The sequence below is a fragment of the Hermetia illucens genome, chromosome 6, assembly GCF_905115235.1.
Source record: "Hermetia illucens chromosome 6, iHerIll2.2.curated.20191125, whole genome shotgun sequence".
Taxonomy (NCBI): Eukaryota; Metazoa; Arthropoda; class Insecta; order Diptera; family Stratiomyidae; genus Hermetia; species Hermetia illucens.
Genome location: NC_051854.1, coordinates 82,626,196 through 82,650,530, shown reverse-complemented (window position 1 = coordinate 82,650,530; position 24,335 = coordinate 82,626,196). Strand labels below are relative to the sequence as shown.

The 24,335-nt window shown below is 42.4% G+C and overlaps 1 protein-coding gene across 15 annotated transcripts in view; it reads left to right on the top strand.

Moving 5' to 3' along the window:
- Positions 1-689: 689 nt before the first annotated feature.
- LOC119658610 (protein Malvolio) overlaps positions 690-24,335 on the top strand; it is an 84,728-nt gene continuing 61,082 nt past the window's right edge. For 8 of the 15 annotated variants that reach the window (XR_005250252.1, XR_005250254.1, XR_005250249.1 and 5 more), the window contains exon 1: positions 690-1,110. The gene's annotated coding sequence lies outside the window, so the exon portion shown is untranslated. The remainder of the gene's footprint in view (positions 1,111-24,335) is intronic. The other 7 variants (XR_005250258.1, XR_005250256.1, XR_005250259.1 and 4 more) reach the window with 1 other exon arrangement.

Genomic DNA, 24,335 nt, shown 5'->3' with positions numbered 1-24,335 from the left:
CTATGGTAGAAAAAGAAGAGGGAAAAAGCCTGAGATGGAGCGATGGCGTAGGTCAGGACGCCAGACAGTTTTTAAGGATATGGAATTGTGGGACTTCGGCGCAAAACCGGGATGTCTAGAGTTCCTTATTAAGGCAGGGCTAGATCGGATACCGGTTGTTGCGCCGTTAATGATGATGATGATGATGTATCTAAAAGATTGTAGACCACGTTCTTGTGAAAAAACAAAACACAAAAAACTTCATTTATCATCTTTCCGAACACTTACGTATTTCGTACGACGGTGTCCGGATTTCAATTTTGCTTACTGTAAATAGGAGAGAATACGAAGAAAATGAAATATTCAACAATAACCGACTCTAAATATATCTCAATTTAATCGTTTAGGACGTGACCAAAAGCATATTCGTTGATTGATTTAAAATGGGTTGATTAACAGGTAATTCAATCATTTTCCCTGTCAAATTTACAGAATATAAATATATTAAGTTTCTGTTTTTGAAAATGTTCGTTACTATCTTAAAGCGCCATCTTATCACTGCGGTCGTTGGCTGCATATGTGCCGTATCGCATGCAATCGAACTTGACAATTGCATGCTACACCGTGCCACAGAGCACAACTTCACAATCGGCCGGTCTCGTGGTTTGTCCACGAGTCGGCACGAACAGGTGGGGTCTGTGGGGCCAATGACAGTGACGTGAATGTCAGTTGAATAAAATCTTGGGGAGCACCGTCACGCCGTGCATTGTATCTGTCGCCATTGCCACCTACGTTTGTGTGGCGCCTTGCAGCCTCGAAACGGCCTTCAAACTAGAACCCTTCCGGTGGCGCGATGTCGAGTAAATAAACCAACGACCGGGACCGCGAATTCTCCCCATCCTGCTCAGTGCGCGCTCTGATCCTTTGTCGTCTTCGGCAATGCAAAGGATTCCCCCCAGTTAGTGAAGTTTGTGATTTGTCAGGTTGTCGTGGCGATTTTGTTGCAATTGTGCATGTAAATTGGAAGTAATTGAATTTGTTGATATTTATATGAGCCGGCGTCGCTCCCAGGCCGGGACCTCACTGGATTTTTGTGGTAATTGCAGGAAGCGGTAGTCAGGAAGTTATCAAGTAAGTGTCGCTCGGTGTGTGTCGTGTGCGGTTGTGTGTGATGTGCGTGGCAGTGTCGCTGAGCCAATTTGTCAATACTGGAGACCCAACATTGCTGGCTTCTCGTGATAGATTGCTGTTGCTTAGCGTTTTTCGGTTAAATGGACTGCGATCATCTTCCGCTCTCAATTGAGCGTTATTACCGTGTTCATATGAGCGGAAATTGATCTAATGAAATTCAAACCGTCATCCGGTATGCACATGCGTCTCGACTGGATGCAGTTCTGTCAGTAAAATGCACGTGAATATATTGAGCGCTGCAAGTGACAGTGCCGGAGTTCATGGTCAAATCTCGGTTCACAAGAAGATAAGGTGGTTCTGCTTTGGCGGACGTGTAAATCTTGCTTCTGGAGTGCTGGTATTTACCAGTTGGTGATGCTGGCGCTGGCCACCTATAACCCTTTTAGTAGAAACAGCCGCTGCTGGTGTCAAGTTCATCCCATTCCGAAAGGGAATATTTTCCACAAGAGCTTACTTGATAGGATAAAAATCCGCTTGTGTTTTGCCGGTCTACAAAAAAAAACTTTCCGTTCATTCCCTTATCTGCTGTGTACAGGCTAAGATCCGCAGATTTTTTTTAACGGTGTCTCTAGGATTAATTTAAGGAAAATTTCTCCTCAGTTTTCACTTATTTAAACCTATTGAGACTGGGCGGCAAATGCTCATGTAAAAATTATGAAATGGATCTCAGGAATCACAGATACAAGAATCTTCATAAAACCATGAATTATTCCAACGCATAGAATTCTCCAAAACAATTCCTATTTCTTTTTATGTACAAGTGAATATTACACTTCTTCCAGTGCACAAGTGATTTGTATGCGCACATCTGGTGGGTAGTTCTTGATTATCATGGCAGGCACTTCGTCCAGAACAATTTCGCTTATTGGCCTAATTTCAATTTTTTTAACTTTTGAAAATGTTGTTCCCAACTGGCACATCAGCTACGTTTTTTATTGTTTGAAAATTTGGTTGCAATATGATTGTCTGCAATTCACATCCTGAAGGTTAGGAGTTTAAAGGGGGGCTCTCCATATATGCAAAGGGATATAATTGTGTAGTGTATCAAATGGAAGGTCTCGATTAGTACTTTCTGAAACTGACATTAGTTTTGGCCGTGAGCGAGTAATATGTGCGCACTTAAAGTGAGGCAGGACTCATTTTCGTAAACTATCCAACCCAAAAATCTGAAAAAAATCAGGCTTAGATGAAATCTAGGGCTCAAAATATGTCCCATTCCGATATCTTCTCAAATAAACTTGCATCATCATCAACGGCGCAACAACCAGTATCCGGCCTAGGTCTGCCTTAATAAGGAACTCCAGATACCCTGGTTTTGCGCCGAGGTCCACCAATTTGATATCCCTAAAAGCTGTCTTTCGTCCTGACCTACACCATCGATCCATCTTCGGCAGGGTCTGCCTCGTCTTCTTTTTGTACCATAGATATTACCCTTATATACTTTCCGGGCTGGATCATCCTCATCCATACAGATTAAGTGACCCGCCCATAGTAACCTGTTGAGCCGGATTTTATCCACAACCAGACGGTCGTGGGAACGCTCATAGATTTCGTCGTTATGTAGACTACGGAATCGTCCATCCTCATGCAGGGGGCCGAAAATTCTTCGGAGGATTCTTCTCTCGAACGAAGCCAAGAGTTCGCAATTCTTCTTGCTAAGAACCCAATTCTATAAGGTATACATGAGGACTGGCAAGATCATAGTCTTGTACAGTAAGCGCTTTGACCCTATGGTGAGACGTTTCGAGTGGAACAGTTTTTGTAAGTTGAATTAGGCTCTGTTGGCTGCCAACAATTTTCGACCCTAGATAGGAGAAACTATCAACGGTCTCAAAGTTGTATTCTCTTATCTTTATTCTTACCGTTTGACCAGTGTGGTTTGATGTTGTTGGTTGGTTGGTTTTTGGTGCTGAAGCTGCCACCATATACTGTGTCTTGCCTTCATTAATGTGCAGCCCAAGATCTCGTGCCAATCGGCACCTGTTCGATCTGGATGAGGCAGTTTGTACGTCTCGGGTCGTTCTTCCCATAATGTCGATATCGTCAGGATAGGCCAGTAGTTGGATGGACTTGAATAGTATCGTACCCTTTGCATTTACCTCAGCATTACGGATCACTTTCTCGAGGGCCAGGTTGAAGAGGACGCATGATAGGACATCCCCTTATCGTAGACCGTTGTCGATGTCGAATGGTCTCGAGAGTGAACTTGTTGCTTTTATCTGGCCTTGTACATTGATCAGGGTCAGCCGAGTCAGTCTTATCAATTTCGTCGGGATATCGAATCCTCTCATGGCCGTGTACAGTTTTACCCTAGCTATGCTCTCATAGGCGGCTTTAAATTCAATGAAAAGATGGTGCAACTGATGTCCATATTCCAACAGTTTTTCCATCGCTTGCCGCACAGAGAAAATCTGATCTGTTGCTGATTTGCTTGGAGTAAAGCCTCTTTGGTATGGGCCAATGCTGTTCTGGGCGTATGAGGCTATCGGACCTAGCAAGATAGCGAAAAATATGAATTGCACGGACTGTTTCTTTTATACTTGGTGGTGGCAGTATTTATCCGTCGTGTTCAGTTAGCGGAACCTCCAACTCGCCGATATTTTGGTTGTTCAGCAGTTCATCAAAATACTCAACCCATCGCTTCAATATGCCCATTCTGTCGGAAATCAGATTTCGCTCTTTTCCTCGGCAGGATGAACATCGAAGTGTGTGGGGCTTCATTCTGCTGACTTGTTGGTAAAACTTCCGCGCCTGGTGTGATTGCTCCCTGTCCCTCCCTGTACTAGTTCACGGAATTGTTGGTTCTCCCAGGCTTCCTTTTTTCGTCTATGAAGTCGCTTCTCTGTTCGACGGAGTTCGTGATAAGTCTCTGCGCGTGCCCGCGTTATTTCAGAATGCAATATTACTCGGTATGCAGCATTCTTTCGTTTCGTTGCTAGCTTACATTCATCGTGAAACCAGTCGTTCTGACTTTTCTTGCGGCTGGGGCCAAGTATCTTTGTGGCCGTATCAATGGTAACGTTCTTCAGGTGATTGTGAAGATCATTTGTTGATGCTTCATCTCCAGGGTCTTTGTTGACTGCTTTTATTGCGGCATCCATTTCGCCATTTCGGCCTGATTGCCAGATGAGATTGTAGGTGGTGTCGTAATTCAAGCTCGGAGCACTATACCAACGAGATAATGGTCGAGTTTATATTGGCCCTCGTATATGTTCTGATATTCATCAAGGTTGAGAGGTGGCGGAGTTCAATCGTAGTAAATTTGGTTGATTGTGGTCCCGTCTGGAGAGGCCCGCGTATGTTTGTGGACCGCTTTCCGCGCAAACCAGGTACTTCTAACAACTATAATATTTCGTGTGACATTGCTAACTGAATAATCCGCAGTCCGTTATCACTGGTACCCCTATGTAAGCTATGGGAGCCAACATATCGCCTGATTACAGGTTCCGTTCCTACTTAACTGTTGAAATCCCCAAGTATGATTTTGATATCATACTTGGGACGAGCTTCGAGGGTCCGCTAAACTGCCTCGTAGAAGGTATCCTTCTCCGACTCTGCGGTCTCCTCTATAGGAGGGTGAACGTTTATGGGGCTTATATTTCTAAACTTGCCTCGCAAATGCAGAGTGCTTATATTTTCAAAGCCGATAACAGCAGGTTTCATTTTTTGGCTGACTAAGAAACCTACTCCGAGTACATGATTTATTGGATGGTCGTGATAATATATGGTGTAGCGACTCTTCTCCAGGAAACCGGTCCATCGCATCTCTTGCAACGCTGTTATATTAGCCTTATATTAGGACAGGGTATCGGCTAGCTCCTCAGCAGCATTCGCTCTGTACAGGGAGTGCACGTTCCATGAGAAAATGCGCAAATCGTTAATCCGTTGTAGTTCGTCGAGTTCGTCATTGTAAAATCCATCCGGTCCGAGGCTTTTTTTCGTGTAGGGTTGTCAGCCCTCCCCAACTCCCAACTTGGAGGACCAGTTCGTATATTTTGTCCCGTTTTTAGGCGCGGGAGACTCGCCTTCATCCTTCTCCATCTGCGGTTTTTCATAAAGAAAGAACTCCCAGCGATCACCACGTGGAGGTGGAGATAGGGTTTGGTAGTAGAGCTGTTGGTGTTGGTTTATCAGGCATTTCCCAGGTTTAACGCTTCATCGTGGGAACCAATCCACGTTTCGCCCTGAGACCTATACTACCCTTTGACCGCCGATTTCGGCGATTTCGGAATAAACAAGTTGTGCGCAAAGATGGTTCCAAAGAACCTTTCTGAGGAGCAAAAGCAGCATCGAATGACCGTTGCAGAAGACTGTGTGGAACAAGTGGAAAACGATTCCACGCTGCTTGATCGAGTTATTACAGGCGATAAGAGCTGGTTTTTCTAATACGATCCGGAAACCAAACGCCAAAGCCCACAATACATGTTGTCTCCGCACGCATGAGCAAGTCGAAGGTGAAAACGGTGATTACTACCTTTTTTGATAGCTGTCGAATCATCCACAAAGAATTTGTTCCACCGGGGCAAACCGTAAATCAAGTCTACTATCGCCAAGTACTCGAAAGATTGCGAAAATGAGAGCGCCCAGACATCGCTCGTAACTGGATCCTTCACACCTGCCACACCGTCCTCAGCGTGTCCCAGTATTTAGCCGTATTCGCCCAATATGTCAGCCTGCGACTTTTTTTGTTCCCTAGAACAAAATCGGTGGTCAAAGGAATCCATTTTAAGTCAATTGTCAACGGTGAATAATCCGTTTTGTCGAGGCAACAGGTCCTAGAAAAAATCGTTCTCTTACTTGGCTACCATCAGGCCGAACGGACGTGTGCGTTGGGTAAAAGTAAAAAAGTGATTTTAAAAGTAAAGTAGAAAAGTAAATCATAAAAAAATAAATTTAAAACTCAATTGTACCTATAAGTTACGTGAAGTAAAAGTAATTTTTAAGGTTTTGTGTAAAACAAAACCTTATTAAAATCGATTCAATGTCTGTCTGTCTGTCACACGCATTTTTCTCCAAAACGGCTAAACCGATCTAAACGAAATTTGGTGGACAGATGGGAACTATGAAATCCCACGCATACAGCGAGTGGCATAAATTTAGGTGGAGTTTAAAGGGGGGCTCCCCATACATGCAAAAGGGGATTCAAAAAATTTTTTCACCGGATATAGTTGTGTAGGGTATCAAATGAAAGGTCTCACTGCACTTTCCGAAACTGACATTAGTTTTGGCATAAATTGCAAAGTGCGTGAGTAAGGAGTCAAAATGTACGCATTTGAAGTGAGACAGGACTCATTTTCGGAAACTACCCAACCTAAAAATCCGAAAAAAATCGGGGTGGTGCGCCTAGATGAAATCTAGGCCTCAAAATATGTCCCATTCCGATATCTGCTCAAATAAACTTACTAATAGTATATTACTACTTTTTAGAAATTTACTGAAAAACCCCCCTTAAATTCATCCTAGGACTTGCGGATTCTGTACCAGCATAGAGGACAATATTTCGTGTATATGCGCTAAATTTCATGGAAATCAGGCAACTAACGCCAAAGTTATATCAGTTCAAATTTAGCAATTTCGCGCGAGTTTACTGCTTCCAAAGCCATGCAAATCAGATGCTGACGTCATAATTACCCGGAATAATTGACATTCGCGTGGAATATTAAAGTCACATTTATGAAGAATCTATTTATCTGCAGCCCTTTTTAAGGCTTTGTGTAAAACACTTATGTGAAATCTAATCTTCGAGAGATGTCCGATTCCGGTATCTGCTCAAAAAATTTACTAATAGTATATCATAAACTTTTAGAAATAGACTAAAAAATTCCCCTTAAGTTCATCCTAAGTGCACCGACATAGAGGACAGCCTCGTGCATACACATGCCAGGTTTTATGAAAATCCAACTATTAGTGGGAAAGTTATAGCAGTTCAAACTTATCAATTTCGTGCTAATTAACAGCATCCTAAGCCATACAAATAAGATGCTGACGTTATAATTAACGAGAATAATTGAAATTCCAGTGAAATATTAAAATTCCATTCAAGAAGATTCTAATTCTCCCTAGCCCTTTTTTATATTTGATGTTGGTTAAATTGTTTTCATTCGCTAATAATATTAAACTCAGAGCGTGAAGCGTATGAGGTTGACCATTATCAACACAGGGCTTTCCATCAAATGATTTATTTAAATCGCTTTCTAGAAAATAGTGGGCAATGGAATTTTTAGCTATATTACACGGAGCTGTCGTGCACTCGTCGCTCCTCACATCTTTTTCTTTTTCTTCAGCCTTCAGTTCACAAGCGGGGTCGGCTCGTGATGATCGGTTTCGTCATTCTATTTTATCAAATGCCTCATCAAGATGTAATCGCGAGATCTTTAAATCCCCATCCAGCGTATCAAGCCACCGTTGTTTTGGCCGGTTTTTTGGTTGCTTACCATTGCTTTCGATGTTCTGATCAATGCTGGTTGTTGAATTCTCGTTAGCGTGAATTACGTGACCACACCATCGAAAACGCCTCTCTTGCAGTTTTCCCACGATCGATGCAAACCCAAATCGGTCGCGGATATTCTCATTTCAGACGTAATCAAAACGTGTCACGCCACCAGTGTAATGCAACATCTTCGTCCCCATTACCGCAAGACGCCGTTCATTGTCCTTTATAGTCGGCCAACACTCAGAACTATAGAGAGTGGCAGAGGGACGACATTGCAGTAAATTTTAGATTTGGGACGTGCGCTGATACGTCGATCATAAAGAACACCAGTTGGGGAATGCCACTTCATCCAGGTTGCATTAATGCGTGAAACAATTTCATTACGCAGTTCTCCATTGGTTGATAGCGTTGACTCGAGATATTTAAATCGCTGAGTTCTGGCAATGGAAGTAACCTGCCCTTCGAGATACTTAAATCGCTCAGTTCTGGCAATGGCAGTAACCTGCCCAGAACTGAAGGATTTCAATATCTCGGGTCAATGCTATAAACCAATGGAGAACTACGTTATGCTCCTCACATAGGGAAACACAAAACCTTTTATACCTGAAGCGTCAAGCTTCCGGTTTCCCGACTTGTTTATTATTGCAATAATACGTAAAAGTAATAGTTGCAAGTTCGACTTTGGGAGCAGACCCGTTGTCCTGGTTAAACAGAATTCTTCTTCGTATTTCGTCTTGCCTTTTTATACGCTCTATAGTAGGAGCAGGCAAAAGGGTACTCACGGACATCCTATTCGAATCGTTCCAGAAATGTTACGAAAAGTGGAAAACGCGCTGGAATTGCTGTATAGCTGTCCAAGGGGACTACTATGAAGGGGATGAGACAGAGTTGTATAATAATTTTTGATTATACGGTTTTTATGGAATCAGTCTCATTATTTGTGTAACCTCGTATGCATATATTAGGTTGTTACACATGAAATAGCCGATTTGGTACTAAAATTTGAAACGACTGTAAAGCTTACAAAAATTTATTTAATTACTCAAAATAGGTGCCAGCCGATTCAAAACACTTCTCGCAGCGAGATACAGCATGTATGCCAGTTTCGTAGAAGTCCAATTTTCGGGTGTTGATAAACTCGTCGAAGGGAATTTTTACGGCCTCTTCATTGCTAAATTGTTTTTCCGCCAAAAAAGTGGTAGTTGGTTGGCGAAAGGTCCGGTGAGTATGGTGGATGAAGCAGAGTGTCATACTGCAATTCGTTCAACTTTTGAACCGTTGTTCTGGATACATGAGGTCGTGCATTGCCGTGAAGGAGTATCACACCATCTCTGTTGACTGATTTCGGCCGTTGAATACACCATTTTTGGCGCATTTCCTCGAGTTGAGCACAGTATTTCTGTGTATTTATCGTTTCCCCAGGTGCCACAAAAGAATAGTGTATAACTCCAGCTGTAGACCACCAAACAGTCCCCATTACCTTCTTCGGATTAAGGTTCGGTTTCGGCACATGCTTCGGTGGCTCATCAGCATCTGGTCATTGTGCTGATCGGCGACGATTGTAGTATAATATCCACTTTTCATCACATGTCACTATTCTGTGCAAAAAGTTATCGCTTCTGTTGCGGGAGAGTAAAGAGCTGCAAATTTCCATTCGAAGTGCCATGTTTTGCTCCGTAAGGGCATTCGGAACCTATTTGTCGAGTTTTTCACCTTTCCAAGTTGTTGCAAGTGTCGGGAAACTGTCGAATAGTGAACGCTCAGTTTCTCTGCAATGTCTCTCACAGACTGACGTGTGTTGGATTTGACTAGCAAACGGAGCTCGTCGTTGTCAATCGATGATCCTGGATGTCCACGTGGCTCACTTTGAAGGTTTACGTCGCCTGAACGTAGAACTCATAAAGAAAAGGTATACGTTCTTGCCTCTTTTCTATCCTTTTTTCCATTTTATTTACTGTTATCACAAAGATGTCAAAACTGAAATCACTCCTTGATTAAACGTAGGAGTATTTATACTTTATTATCCGACACCAACAGCACCAACTGGTGGTGGTTTGATACAGCAAAATCGCACCTAACATCACTTGATTGCCAAATCGACCATTTCATGTGCAACAACCTAATTTTTCGTGCTAGGTTCTAATGGAACAAATGTCCATCCAAATTTTTTTATATAAGAAATACACAAAACCTTTCATAACTGAAGCGTCCAGGTCTCGATTTAGCGACTTGTTATTTTTAAGAACATTGAATGCATTTTCTTGGTCGGCGTGTCGTGGCACCTCTCGCCAAGAAAGTTCAGGTGATTTGGCATAGTCGAGTAACTCCAACTATACTTTATGTATCTCTTTCCCTGATTTCTGGATTTTATTTTGGTTTTACTGTACGTTCCTCGAACCTCCTTTACCTGGGCTTGCGACCAGCATGCTATATAAATAACACGGCGGAGTTAACCGTGGATCTGCCATGTACCTGACTTTCTGATGTTGTTTTATTCTTTAGCGCTATTAATAGTTTTGTCGAAAACCCGCATTTTGTATTCATTTATAAATTTATTTATTTTGATTGTCTTTGTCATTTCTTGATTTCATTTCGCTGAAAATATTATATGGCACGTGAATAGAGGGTGCTAAGTGAATCTGCATTGCAGCATTCGGAAGTGAGTTCTTCAGCTGAGTCATATAACTGGTATCAGAAAGCAAATATTTGAATTTTTCTTACTTTTAATATCTCACCTGTTACTGAAGTTTATCGTTAAATTGTGCGTTAAATTCTAAAATAACAATGAATCATGCTGCAGTTTGGCGAGCAGTTTTATTGAGTTTTAGGTGTCGTTGCAAATTGATTCCAGAGCAAGTATTCGTGACGCGAGACCGTCTTTCGCCGTAAAATGAGTACTTTCCTAGGTTTTCCACTCATTGTATTTCCATCCAATGTTTTAATAATTATCAAGGAGTTGAAATTACACACTCAGTTACATTTGTCGTTCGTTTGGAGCAGAACTTTCGTTAGACGTTGGTCAGGTTGGTTGCAAGTTATTTATAGAAGTAACATGTGTAAATCCACTTAATGACTAACTTTTTCATGTGTTGCGATGCTATGAGCTGGAAAAGCATCTACCTGAGTTATAGGCAAGAAGCTTTGATGTGAAAACAAAGGTGCTTCCAACTTTTTATTGTAAATATTAATTGGTCAATTACAGGTGATAATTATTCTTTTTAAGGTTTTGTGTAAAACAAAACCTTATTCAATTCAATGTCTGTCTATCTGTCTGTCACACGCACTTTTCTCCAAAACGGCTAAACCGATCTGAAAGAAATTTGGTGGACAGATGGGAATTATGAAATCCCACGCATACAGCGAAGGGCATAAATTTAGGTGGAGTTTAAAGGGAGACCCATACGTGCAAAGGAGGGATTCAAAAAATTTTTTCACCGAATATAGTCTAGTCTAGATTTGTACTTTCCGAAACTGACATTATTTTTTAAAAAATTGCAAAGTGCGTGAGTAAGGAGTCAAAATGTACGTACTTAAAATAAGGCAGGACTCATTCTCGGAAACTACCCAACCTAAAAATCCGAAAAAAAATCACGGTGGTGCACTTAGATGGAATCGAGGCGTCAAAATATGTCCCATTCCGATATCTGCTCAAATAAATTTACTAATAGTATTGGGTTGGTTCCAAACGGTTTTATGGTTCCTGGCCAATCGAGCAAATGCTCACATGCCGGTCTCCTTAGATGATTTCGATGATTTTATCGGTTTCTACGACGATTGGCCTACCAGTACGGGGTGTATTTTCGACATCCACTACACCAGAGCAAAATCGATCGAACCAATGCTGTGCTGTACGAATTGTTACAGTATCAGGCCCATAAACTTCACAAATTTTTTCGGCCGCCTTCGTTGCATTTTTACCTCGCAGGTAGTAAAAACGTAAAATATGACGAATTTTTTGCTTGATGGACTCCATTTTTGACATGCTATAACTTGAGACTGAAACGTACGACCACAACACTGTCAAAGAGACACTTGTAGCACAGATTGTCATCTTCAAATCGCCGTATAGTATGACCCGATGCGATAAGTACAAGACAAGATATGTTTAAGTGTCGCTATCTATTGACAAAATACGACATTTCTTTTTCCCCAACCCAATATATTAATAACTTTTAGAAATTTATTGAAAAACCCTCCTTAAATTCATCCTAGGAGTAGGATTTTGTACCAGCACAGAGGACAATATTTCGTATATACGTGCTAAATTTCATGGAAATCTGGCAATTAACGCCAAAGTTATAGCAGTTCAAACTTAGCAATTTCCCGCGAATTGACTGCTTCCAAAGCCATGCAAATAAGATGCTGACGTCATAATTAACGAGAATAATTGAAATTCGAGTGAAATATTAAAATTCTATTCAAGAAAAATGTAATTGCTCTTGCCCTTTTTTATATTTGGTTTAGGTTAAATTGTTGGCATTTGCTAATAATATTAAACTCAAAGTGTGAAGCGTACGAGGTTGACTATTATGAATAGCGGGCTTTCTATCAAATGATAGCTATTTAATAGCTTTCTAAAAAATAGAAATCAATGGAATTTTTAGCTATCTGACACGGAGCTGTCATGCGCTCGTCACTCCTCACATCTTCGTTTTCTTCAGCCTTTTTGCCGTTCACAGGCGGGGTCGGCTGGTCGTGATCGATTTCGCCATTTTATTTTATCAAATGCCTGATTGAGATGAATACATGGTTCATCAAACGATTGTCTCATCTTCCCACATTTTATAGTGGGAACAATAAAACGCAAATCGACTATATTCTCATAAGACGCCAACATTTTACCACTGTCACTGATTGCAAAGTCGTTCCCTATGAGACCATCGCACCTCAACATCGGCCGTTGATTGCTGTCCTGCGAATCAAGCCACCGATAAAACGGCGTGAGGAACGCACTGGCCCGCCACGCATTAAATGGTGGCGATTTGGTGAGAAGAAAGAAGAAGCGGTCTCACTCATACGATTGCCAACCATTACGAATGTGGAAGAATCATGGAACCAAATGAAAGACACGATCCACAAAGCGGCCTCTGCAACCCTCGGGGTCACCAAGCCGGGTAAGCGGTACATCAACCGAGATACTTGGCTTTGGAATGATGATGTTGAAATGAAGGTCCGTGAAAAGAAACGCCTCTACCACAAATTTCTCGACGATAAAACGCCTGCTAATTGGCAAATTTATAAGAATGCCAACCGGGAAGCAAAGAAAGCGGTCGCTGTCACCCGAGCAAACCATTTCAAAAATCTTTACGATAAACTGGACACTCGGGATGGCGAGAGAGATCTGTATCGACTTGCTAAAAGCCGTGGTGAACGCACACAGGATATCGAACACTTCTGTTGTGTTAATGACAAGAACGGTACTTTGCTTACCAACCGTCGAGCCGCAACGGATAGATGGCGAGAATACTTCGAGCAGATTTCAACTGAAGAATTTGCTCATCCTCCACTTCCACAATCATTGCCGACATTTGGAGCAGTTCCACCAGTCAGCGCAACTGAAGTCGAGGAGGCAATAAAACAAATGAAATCGGGGAAAGCAACAGGACCTGACGACATCGCATCTGAGCTCTGGAAAGCGAAGAGCTGGGACCCAACACTGGCTCAGTGAATTCTTTAACCGGGTTATTCAGGAAGGAAGAACACTATCTGACTGGCAAGAAAGTACCACTGTTCCAATATGGAAAAAGAAAGGTAGCCCAGCAGAATGGTCAAATTACCGTCCGATCCGGTTACTTTCCCATACCATGAAGATTTTGAGTTGATCTCGAGCAACTTGTTCAAAAATGGAATGATCGCCTCATGCAACACGGTCTCAGATTGAATTTAAACAAAACTGAATTTTTGACGACCGATCCCCATGAAACAGGCACAATCACTGTCGGCGGCAGTGATCTGCCCAGAACTGAGCGATTTAAATACCTCGGGTCAACGCTATCAGCCAATGGAGAGCTGCGTTATGAAATTGCTTCACGCATTAACGCAACCTGGATGAAGTGGCGTTCCACAACTGGTGTCCTTTGTGATCGACGTATCAACGAACGTCTCAAATCTAAAATTTACCGCAATGTTGTCCGTCCAGTCGCTCTCTATGGTTCTGAGTGTTGGCCGACCATAAAAGACAATGAACGGCGTCTTGCGGTAATGGAGACGAAGATGCTACGTTGGACTAGTGGCGTCACACGTTTAGATCACATCCGAAATGAGGATATCCGCGATCGTTATGGGGTTGCACCGATCGTGGAAAAGTTACGAGAGAGGCGTCTTCGATGGTATGGTCACGCAATTCGTGCAAACGAGAATTCACTTGCAAAGATTGGTCTGAACATCGAAGTCGATGGTAAACGACCAAAAGGCAGACCTAAGCAACGGTGGCTTGATACGCTGGATGGGGATTTGAAAGCCTCGAGATTGCACCCAGATCAGGCATTCGATAGAGCCAAATGGCGAAGCCGATCACGACGAGCCAACCCCGCTTGTGAACGGGACAAAGGCTGAAGAAAAAGAAGAAATGCCTGATTGAGATGTAATCGCGAGGCCTTTAAATCCCCATCCAGCGTATCAAGCCACCGTTGTTTTGGCCGGCTTTCTGGTCGCTTACCATTGACTTCGATGTTCAGACCAATATTGGTAATTGAATTCTCGTTAGCATGAATTACGGGACTACACCATCGAGAACGCTTCACTCGCAGTTTTTCCACGGTCGGTGCAAACCCATATCGATCGCGGATATTCTCATTTCAGACGTGATCAAAAGGTGTCACGCCACCAGTGCAATGCAACATCTTCGTCCCCATTACCGCAAGACACCGTTCATTGTCTTTTATAGTCGGCCAATGGTCAGAACTATAGAGAGCGGCAAACGGGCGACATTGCAGTAAATTTTAGATTTGAGACGTGCGCTGATACGTCGATCACAAAGAACAGCAGTTGTGGAATACCACTTCATCCAGGTTGCGTTAATGCGTGTTAATAGCATTGACGCTCAGTTCTGGCAATGGCAGTAACCTGTCCAGAACTGAGAGATTTAAATCTCTCGGGTCAATGCTATCAGCCAATGGAGAACTGCGTTATGCTCCTCACATAGCGAAACACAAAACCTTTTATACCTGAAGCGTCAATCTTCCGGTTTCCCGACTTTTTTGTTTATAGTGTTTTGTTATGGCTACATACTTTTCTGCCAATTATTTTTATGTCCCACGTTAACTTCTCATCCATATTTTATCCTTTGTTGGTTCTACTGCTTCACTAATTGTTCTTAATCAGGCGATAATGGAGATTATGGAGCTCACGGTGAGTATTCGAAGACTATTTGCTTCTGATAACTTCTCTCATAAATCGGAATTCCTCAGTTAGCTAAACATTACATTCTGTTTCATCGGTCCTCCTCCGGCGAGTTTTTATTGCATCAGCAGCAACATTACTTAGAGGTCAAGGAGAACTGGTCCATGCAGTAGCAGGTTTTAGAGAGATACCAAACTCACCAAAGTTTATTGACCATTCAACACTTTTCTCCAGTATGTACATGTTTTCATGTTTTACTCCAGCATGATCTTATGCTTTGGGTATAATTAACCTTTTTTTTGTGTGAGCTAATTCGTTAGGCAATTTTCCACGACGATGCATTTGGCCAAGACAGCCTTCTATAAGTTGAAAATACGTTCCGAATATCTAAGTTTAGTATTCAGCTTCATTTTTTACCGGTTGTCGATCAAGTTACATCATTGCAGTTTGCTTAGATACTTGAATGAAGTAGGGAAAAACACAGGAAATATGAACTTCGATCCGAGAAATACCCAAGCACTTGAAAGTCGCAATTCACATAGTTGAGGTATTTGCGATTGCGACGTTTCCAGCAGTATCTGTTTGTGAAAGGAAATTCAATAATCGAAATATAAAGATTATCGTCAATTTATTAATTGTGCTGATAATACTTTCCGTTTCCGTTATGTATTCTGTTGTATTGTGGAGGAGTTAATTGTTTTAACCAAGTAATTCGTAGTGATTGTCAACATTTACTAAAGAACAACGGTAAAGCCTTCATTGGAGCTACTATTTCCTGTTTCTTTTATACAAGTTATTTATCGGTTTCTTTTTTTTTGTATACGTAGCTAAATTCAGTTTTATACTAGATAGAAAGTTTTATACTAGATTAAATATAATTGCAGGCGCATCACTGAATGTAAGTCCAACATTTTCATGTTAAATATCAAAATTTTCCCAAAAACTGTACAGATAATAGGCGAAATAGGTGGTGAGCAAATCATAGCCGGAAAGTGAAAGCTTTAGGCATGAACTTTTTAAGGTTTTTGTGTAAAACGCGCCCTTCTCGCCTCCTCCACCTGTCTTAATCTGCACTGAATCCGTCCTACCATGTCGTTCACTGTATTCCAGCTCTCCTGGCATGCAAGCATTTTTCCAATTATATTTTCCGGTGCTAGTGTTCCTCCCAATATCTCCTCTAGACTCTGCCTTTCCTCAGCGAATCTAGGACAATGGAAGAAAACATGCTCCGGGTCCTCCGGAATATCGTCGCGTGAGACAGTTGGGTGAGCTGCCCAGTTTAAACCTATACCTTACGGTAACCGCTATGTCCCGTGAGAAACTGCGTGAGATCATGGTTTATCTCACCATGCGTTCTCTGCGTCTACGCCTTGATGCTGGGAATCAATCTGTGGGTCCATCAACCCTTTTTTGTCTGTTCTCACCGTTGCTGCCACCTGCTTATGGATTCCTCCCTTTCGGCGTTTTTCATTTGCCGATCAGAGGAAGAATCCGGTCCATCATAGACACGTGCCATCTCATCTCCATCATTCCGGCTACTGCATAGGCTGCTTCGTCCGAGACGATTCTATAACCACAGCACACTCATAGGGCGGTCTTTCTATACATCTCGCTCATCTTTTGAGTATTGCATGCGGTATGCAATGCAGTTGAGCAAATTGGCGCTGCGTAAAGCAGTATAGAACTCACCACTTTAGCTTTAATCAGTGTACGAATGCATCGCCGGCCTCCAACATTTGGCATCATCCTTGCCAGGGCGATGCCAACATTGGACGCCTTGGTGCAAACATTTTGTGTTACTTGAAATTCATCATTCTGATTCGGGCGGGCAGTGGTTTCCTTACGCCGCTTCGTGATAAGCATCGCCTCTGTTTTATCATCCGCGAGTGCAGGACCTGCATCTTTCAGCCACATCTTTTGCAATAACAATCGCCGCTATGCCATCGCCGTAGTCCACTATTGTTTCCTCACTAACAACTGGGGCATTGAGGACATCATTATTCATGATGTTCCACAACAGCGGTCCCAGCACATAGCCCTGTGGAACACCCGCGGAGACAATGTATTGTTAATTCCATTGTCTGTGTCGTGCCAGAGCCTTCTATCTGTTAAGTAGCTGTCGACTAGCGCAGTTAAGTAACTTGATACACCAATCGCCACCAATTACCTCCTTATAAGGTTCCAACTGGTAGATTTGAATGCACTTTACAAGGTTAATCAAAGCACAATACTTGCTAGTGCCACCCGTTCTGTGCATCGCATTTTCAGATAAACCAGTGATAGGGTCGACCGTTGATCTGGCCTTACGGAAGCCGAATTGTTGGCCTGATAAGCCTCCCAGACTTTTTACAGCCCGGAGCAATCTGTTGTAGATTATTCTCTCCAACATTTTACTCATAGTGTTCAATAGACATATAGGCCTGTAGGAAGATGATTCACCAGGGGGCTTACCAGATTTTCCATATCTCAGGGAAGATCCCATCCGCCAAGCGTGCTTCAAACAACTCTACGAATATGTATGTCTCTCTTGACGGCTAGCTTAAGGGCTTTGTTTGGTATGCCGTCGAGCCCGGGCGCTTTGTTGTCTCCCAGTCTATTGGAAATCTCCAGTACTTCTTCCTTCGTTATTGGGGGTATTACAGCCACATGTATGTAGATATGTATGTAGACTGTAACCCCTTGTATTCTCCTGAGGGAACAAACCCTGAACGATTTTCAGTAGGAGATCGGGTCATGTAATTTGTGGAGCTGCCTGACCTTTAAATCTGCCCATTACAACCCTATAGGCGTTTCCCCATGGGTCTATATCTGCCTCTGTGCAGAGTTGCTTTAAGAGTCCCTGTACAGCCAGCTTCAGGTTTCTTCGGGCTTCCTTGTAAGCTCGCTGTTTCACCTCCTGGTCAACCCTACCCATTGCTCTCTAAGCCTCGCTTCCGGTCCGATGGCACACTGACCGAAGATCTGACAATTCACTATTCGACCAGCAGTTGGGCCTTCTACTGGGGAAAGTATGACGTCTCTGCATCGATGAGTCGCATGCCTTCGCGATACACTTCGTGATATGGAGAGCTCTTTGCGATGGTGTACCTTGTATAGTGTCCTGGTCCAACCACACATCTATGAAAGTTTGCTTCAATTGCTTTCGCAGACAAACCTGACGTTCTCCTAATTTTTGGATGAGCAAATGTCCAGCCGCTTGACTTGCTCCTCACGTCAAAAAGTATTGCCTGGTGACCACGATGGGTGTACTGTTCACTGACGTTCCAGGACATATCGTGAGCTAGTGAAGGAGTAACAAAAATCAGATTCACAACCGAACCGGGCCCCCCTTCCGGTAAGTATAGTATTAACTTGATCATCGTTAGCCAATATGATATCTAACTGCGCGAAAGAGACAACGCCCTCTTGCATTGGTCAGTGAACTTCCCCATTCTGTGGCCCATGCATTGAAATTACCGGCGATGACTTTTGGTTTTCGTCCTTTTGCATCCAGAACCAATCTGTCCTTTTGAACTCGGGACAGGGGCCGCTTCCGGCAATATGCCTGCTGTCTAGGCCCTCCTTTCCATCACACAACATGCATTTGGAATCCTTGTTACAATCCCGAGCAATGTGACCTGTTTCTCCACAACGTGTGCATCGGCTAGACCGATCAACCTCACTTGCGCACACTCTCGTTAGGTGTGAAGCATCTTTTCTATGAGATTTGTACTCTAAGACGACAAACTACCAATCCAATACGAACCTTCCCGACATCCAGCAGCTTGTGCGCTGCTTCTGCTGGCAGCCGGATGGTGCCCGCCTGTGCACATTCATACAACTTTCTAAGGCTTACAATGGATGCATTCTGCAAGTCGTGCAATTTGAACTGCTCCGCTAGGGCAGTGTAGATTTCCGCCTTAGAAGTGCCCTCATTTAAGTCCTTGCCCTGTATAGCGATCTCATGCTTTTGAGCACGCACGGCAGAGCTTTCCCCAAGTAAATGTTTGACTTGGATGCGGAAGCTTTTGGCTTTGCTCTCTTTGTACCTTTTTAGTTCCAGCATACGATCTCTCTTTTGGTAGCCACAGGTCTGCCTGTCTGTCCGTCACACGCACTTTTCTCTGAGACAATTATAGCAATTGATTGGTGAATTTTTTTTTCACCAAGTATAGTCATGTGGGGTTACAAATGAAAGGTCTCGGTTAGTACTTTCCGAAGCCGGTCTTAGTTTTGACATTTGTTGGAAGTGTGGAGTGTGGGGCCTTGCATTGATGCAATTCTTTTTTGGCCTTCACTTCATTTTTGACTGATTTGCCATGGCACGTCTGCAAGTTCAGGAGCCTACTTGTTGAGGATATCAACCTAATTAGGTTGGCGTTCTCTCCTAGTAATGGGATGCGATTTGATCCTCTAAAGAGTTTCTGCCTATATTATAGCTCGTTTTTGGGGATGATCAATTTGGGGCGTATTATCTTTTTATTGGTAATTTTTTTCTTTGTCCCAACCTTGTTTCATACCCCACATTCCCTTTTTTCTCAGAAAAGCAGAACGAAAGTTGGTGCAAAAACGTTTCATCAACTTTTCATTTATTCAAATTATTATTGTTTCCGAATAAAATGAGTTGGATTTATGAAGGTCATACCCATGGGGGCAGGATGTGTTGCCAGTATATCTACCAAGCGTGTTGTATGTTTTTTAACAGGGCTGGTTGGTACTATAAAAAAACAATACGTTCTTTCACAAATACTTGCACAATTTCACGGCCTAATAAATCTGGATTTTCAAAAATTTTACAATCTCAAAATTCATTCAGCGGAAAGTAGATGCGAAATTCATCTACGTTTACATCATTTGCATTTTATTTTGAGACATTTTATGTAGAATAGTTCATCATAATAAGGGTAGTGCCTTATAAAAAGAATATATTTAAGTGATAAAGAAATCAGTCGTGAATAAAGGTGCCAATAACCCAATACGCTCGTATCAATACTGAATTGTTTGCTAATTACCTTGTCTTGTCTGCATGAATGCTTAATCAGCTGGTGTTATTAATAATAAAAGATGTACTCAGCTTATGGGAAATTAATCGTTTACGAGCTCCACTGAAAGCCCCGGTGGGCGAATCCGGAAAGTATACAGGGGCGCAATCTATCGTATAAAAATAGACAGGTCAAACCCTCTTTCAGATGGAGTAGCAACTTAGTCCAGAATGCCAGACTTTTCTAGGAATATCGGATTGGTGAACCTTGGTGTGGACGGGGATATTTGGAGTTCGGGGCACTGGTTTTTGCATCTTTTAATGATGATGATGATATATTCATTAGTACAAATGACTATAGATTATAATAAAAGCTTTTATTAAATTTTGGCCACTTAGCGATACTGTTCCTCTTTAACCTTTGTCATATTGATAAAGTAGATTTGTACGTATTATTAGTATGAATTGGTGTCTCGGTTATTGGCAACTATTAGTCTAGATTTCAGATTCCAAATAAAATTATTACTGCTTATTGCCCACAAATCAAGCAAATCTTCATGAGATACTTCCAAAAATACTGGAAAGATAATATAGACTTGGTAGTTATGGCATATACGAAGCGGAAGATCGTAATAAAGACCAGTTTCATTAGCGATTAAATTTTTATATTTCTACGATACCAGGAATGGTTTAAGTGAAATCATTATTACAATTTCATAGGGTGGTTTCTATGTCAGGGGGGAATTTGTTGCATTGAATCAATAGTCAGTACTGTGAACGGCAAGTAGGATTTACCACACCTACACCGTATGAGTCACAAAAGTCATGTAATCACGTTTGTACTCTTTTTGTATACATTGCAAAAGCAATCTTATTTATTGGAATGCGCTAATTCATACTCGACTATATGACACACAATACTCGACTGCATGACATACTCGCACCGAGTAACACATACGAACTTATCTGTCGATCTTGTTGTTTTATCACTGGACCAGAGATCCTCCACTGAAAGCCTATATCACTGAACAAAAAATCCTTCACTGAAAACCTTTAGATTCACATCTTTCTACGTCACTTGGAAGTTTAATTTTCTATAGTGTCAAGATTATTTCTTTAGTATGTCAAATCACTTTTTCCAAGAACGCTTTGTTAAATTGTAGAAACGATCACGGAGTATATGTGTAACAATCAGGCAGAAAATGCTCACATTTCGTTGATGATGTGGTGAAAGATAGGGGGATCCTACTTGGTGTCGGAGAGTAGCGAGTAACTTGCCCCCACCTTTCTTGGTCGACGGAACCACCTTTTGGGGTTTAGCGCTCAAGTGTCTCAAAATAAGGAGATGAACGATTCAACCGGTGCAGCGAGTTGAAAGGTGAGGTAGGTAGGTGTTAGTGGCCGCTCCGATGGGCTCAATTAGGGCTGCGGTGCGCCCTTTTGATAACATAAACTACTAATGTCTGCTTTGGGAAGAGCAAGGGGAGCAGACTTCAGAGATAGTCCGTAGTATTTATGAAGGATAACATAAACTACTAATGTCTGCTTTGGGAAGAGCAAGGAGAGTAGACTTCAGAGATAGTCCGTAGTATTTATGAAGGATAACCGCTCCCCACCCTGAATAGTTTACCTAGAGTTCGCAGCCCGGATCTAGCTCGCAAACGAAGTGCCTAATGCATTCTTTTTCCTCTCCTTCCTTCGACAATGCGAATGTAAAGTGTGTCGAGTCTGGCGGTATGGTTCAGGCCAGTGCCTCGTGCAGACCGCCGTAATTGTGTACGTATTGCCACGCATCTGGCCCAAAAACTCTCGTGATGGGATCTTTTTATAGGAAACCCAAATCCTCCCTTCCATGGTGCAGGTGGTAAGTCTTCGCCATCGGAAGTTAGCGATTGTTAAGTAGTGCAGTAGAGTCCAAACTTGATAGTCACCATTCATCATCATCAACGGCGCAACAGCCGGTATCCGGTCTAGGCCTGCCTTAATAAGGAACTCCAGACACCCCGGTTTTGTGCCGAGGTCCACCAATTCGATGTCCCTAAAAGCTGTCTGGCGTCCTGACCTAGGCCATCGCTCCATCTCAGGCAGGGTCTGCCTCATCTTCTTTTTCTACTATAGATATTATCCGTACAGAGTTTCCGTGCTGGATCATCCTCATCTATACGGATTAAGTGACCCGCCCACCGCAACCTGTTGGGCCGGACAACCAGACGGTTATGGTATCGCTCATAGATTTCGTGGTTATGTAGGCTAGGGAATCGTTCCTCCTCATGTAAAGGGCCAAAAATTCTTCTGAGGATTTTTCTCTCGAACGCGGTCAAAAGTTCACAATTTTTTTTTCTCAGGTTATTGATAACTATTCGTCCAGTTGGAATTGAAGGTTTTTTTGCAACTTTTTTTAATGTAGAAATTATCTTATACGAAATAAAGAAAACAGATTCGAAATAAAATTATTATTGTGTATTGTTCACAAATAAAGTAAATTTTTAAGAAATACTTCGAAAAATACTGGAAAGATGATAAAGACATATGACAGATGATAATGTCATATAGGAAGCGGAAGGCGGTAATAAAAACGACTAAATCTCTAGATTTCTAGGATACCAAGCTACCACTTTATGAAAAAATTAGGCGATGACGGCTTTACGGTTTCTTGCCAGGGCAGAGGCGAATTGCCAGACGCTGCTTGACTTCTGCCCTGGGAGCAGCGTGACCGAAGCGGCTCGCAGATGTTAAGTGCTCCTTTTTACATTTTTCGCAGAACACAACATGAATATGAATTATATTGAGCGCAAATTCGCCTTATTGACCAGAGCTTGGCCAGAGCTGAAAATATTTTTTTTTTTGAGAATTGGCGTGTCTGAGACGTAATATGGAGGTCCAATTTTAAATATTCTTTGCACTAAATGTTGGCTTCCAAGTCCTGAATTGCTTTTGATTTATCGGCGTAGACATGTGACTTTTTGAAGAAGAAATGTAATCATTCAAATTTTTGAAAACATATGAACCAATGATTTCACTTTCCCATTAACAGCACTAAACGTTAGCTTTATCTAGATATAATGGTCAAGGTCTTTCAACAGTTACGCCAATTTTGTTTATTAACATAGCCATTTAAAATAAGGTATGCTTTATCGCTGAACAAAACTTTCAAATAAAATTATGAGCCAATACCAATATTTCCTTCGGCCCATTCATAAAATATATACAAATGCTACGAATTTCTTAGCTTCAAATATCCCGGTTCAATAGTTACGAAATGCTGGCTGTTAGGACAGGATATCAACGATGAAGGTGGCTTTACACGAGGCTAGCAACTCGTACGAGCCACTAAAGTCATGTAATCACTTTTGTACTCTCCTTGTGTACATTGCAAAAGCAATCCAATCATCTCAAAATAAGGAGACAAAGACGATTCAACCGTCGCAGCGAGTTGAAAGGTGAGGAAGGTATCAGTGGCCAGTCCGACGGGCTCAATTGGGGCTGCGGCGCGCCGTTTTGATCATAAAAACTACTAATGACTGCTGTGGGAAGAACAAGGAAAGCAGACGCCACCTGGTTCAGACTTCTAGAGATAGCCCGTAGAATTTATAAACGATAGCAGCTCCCCTTTCAGATCTAGCTGGAGTTGGACAATCGCAAACGAAGTGCCTAAGAGACTCTTTTTCCTCTCCGTAATTTCAACAATATGAATGTAAAGTATGACAAATCTGGCGGTATGCCTCGTGCAGACCGTCGTACTCGTGTACGTAATTCCACGTCTCTGGCTCAAAAACTGTCGTGATCGGAGCTTTTTATAGGAAACTCAAATCCTCCTTTACTTGGCGCAGGTGGTAAGGTTTCGCCATCTGAAGTCAGCGGCTGTTAGGCAGTGCAGTAGATCCCAACTTTGATAGTTACCATTGGGACGCCGAATGTAGCCACCGAGGAACTGCCATGAACCGAACTCCTTCTGGCTAGTCCCGCTCATTTCACTCAATGTTCCTATGACTTAGAACACAGAGGAGAGCGACTTTGATCTCGCCGACCAGACTGTTCAGCGCGTCGGTTTTTGAAACCCAGAGTTCCCAAGGTACTTTTTCTAGGAGATTGCTATGGCCGTATGGACTCAGTGTGAAATATCCGGGCTCACGTAGTGTGCCAGCACTGCAGATAATGTGGAGATCCAGGAATATTTTCAGGGTATCTGCCAGGCAGGACTGCAGAGCCTTAGTGCCACATGCACATACGGTTCTTTAAATCCTATTGAGCTTGGTTTTATCCTATTTCTTGCTCAGCGTCTGACACCTCACAATATCGTTACAATGGGATAATCATTTGTTGGAATGCGTCCGCTGCGAATGGCGTATTTAAGATATTTCTTTCTTAGGCGCTTGAATATAGGTGGTTTTGCTTGAGTGACCTCCACGGCATTTGTACCATAGATATTGT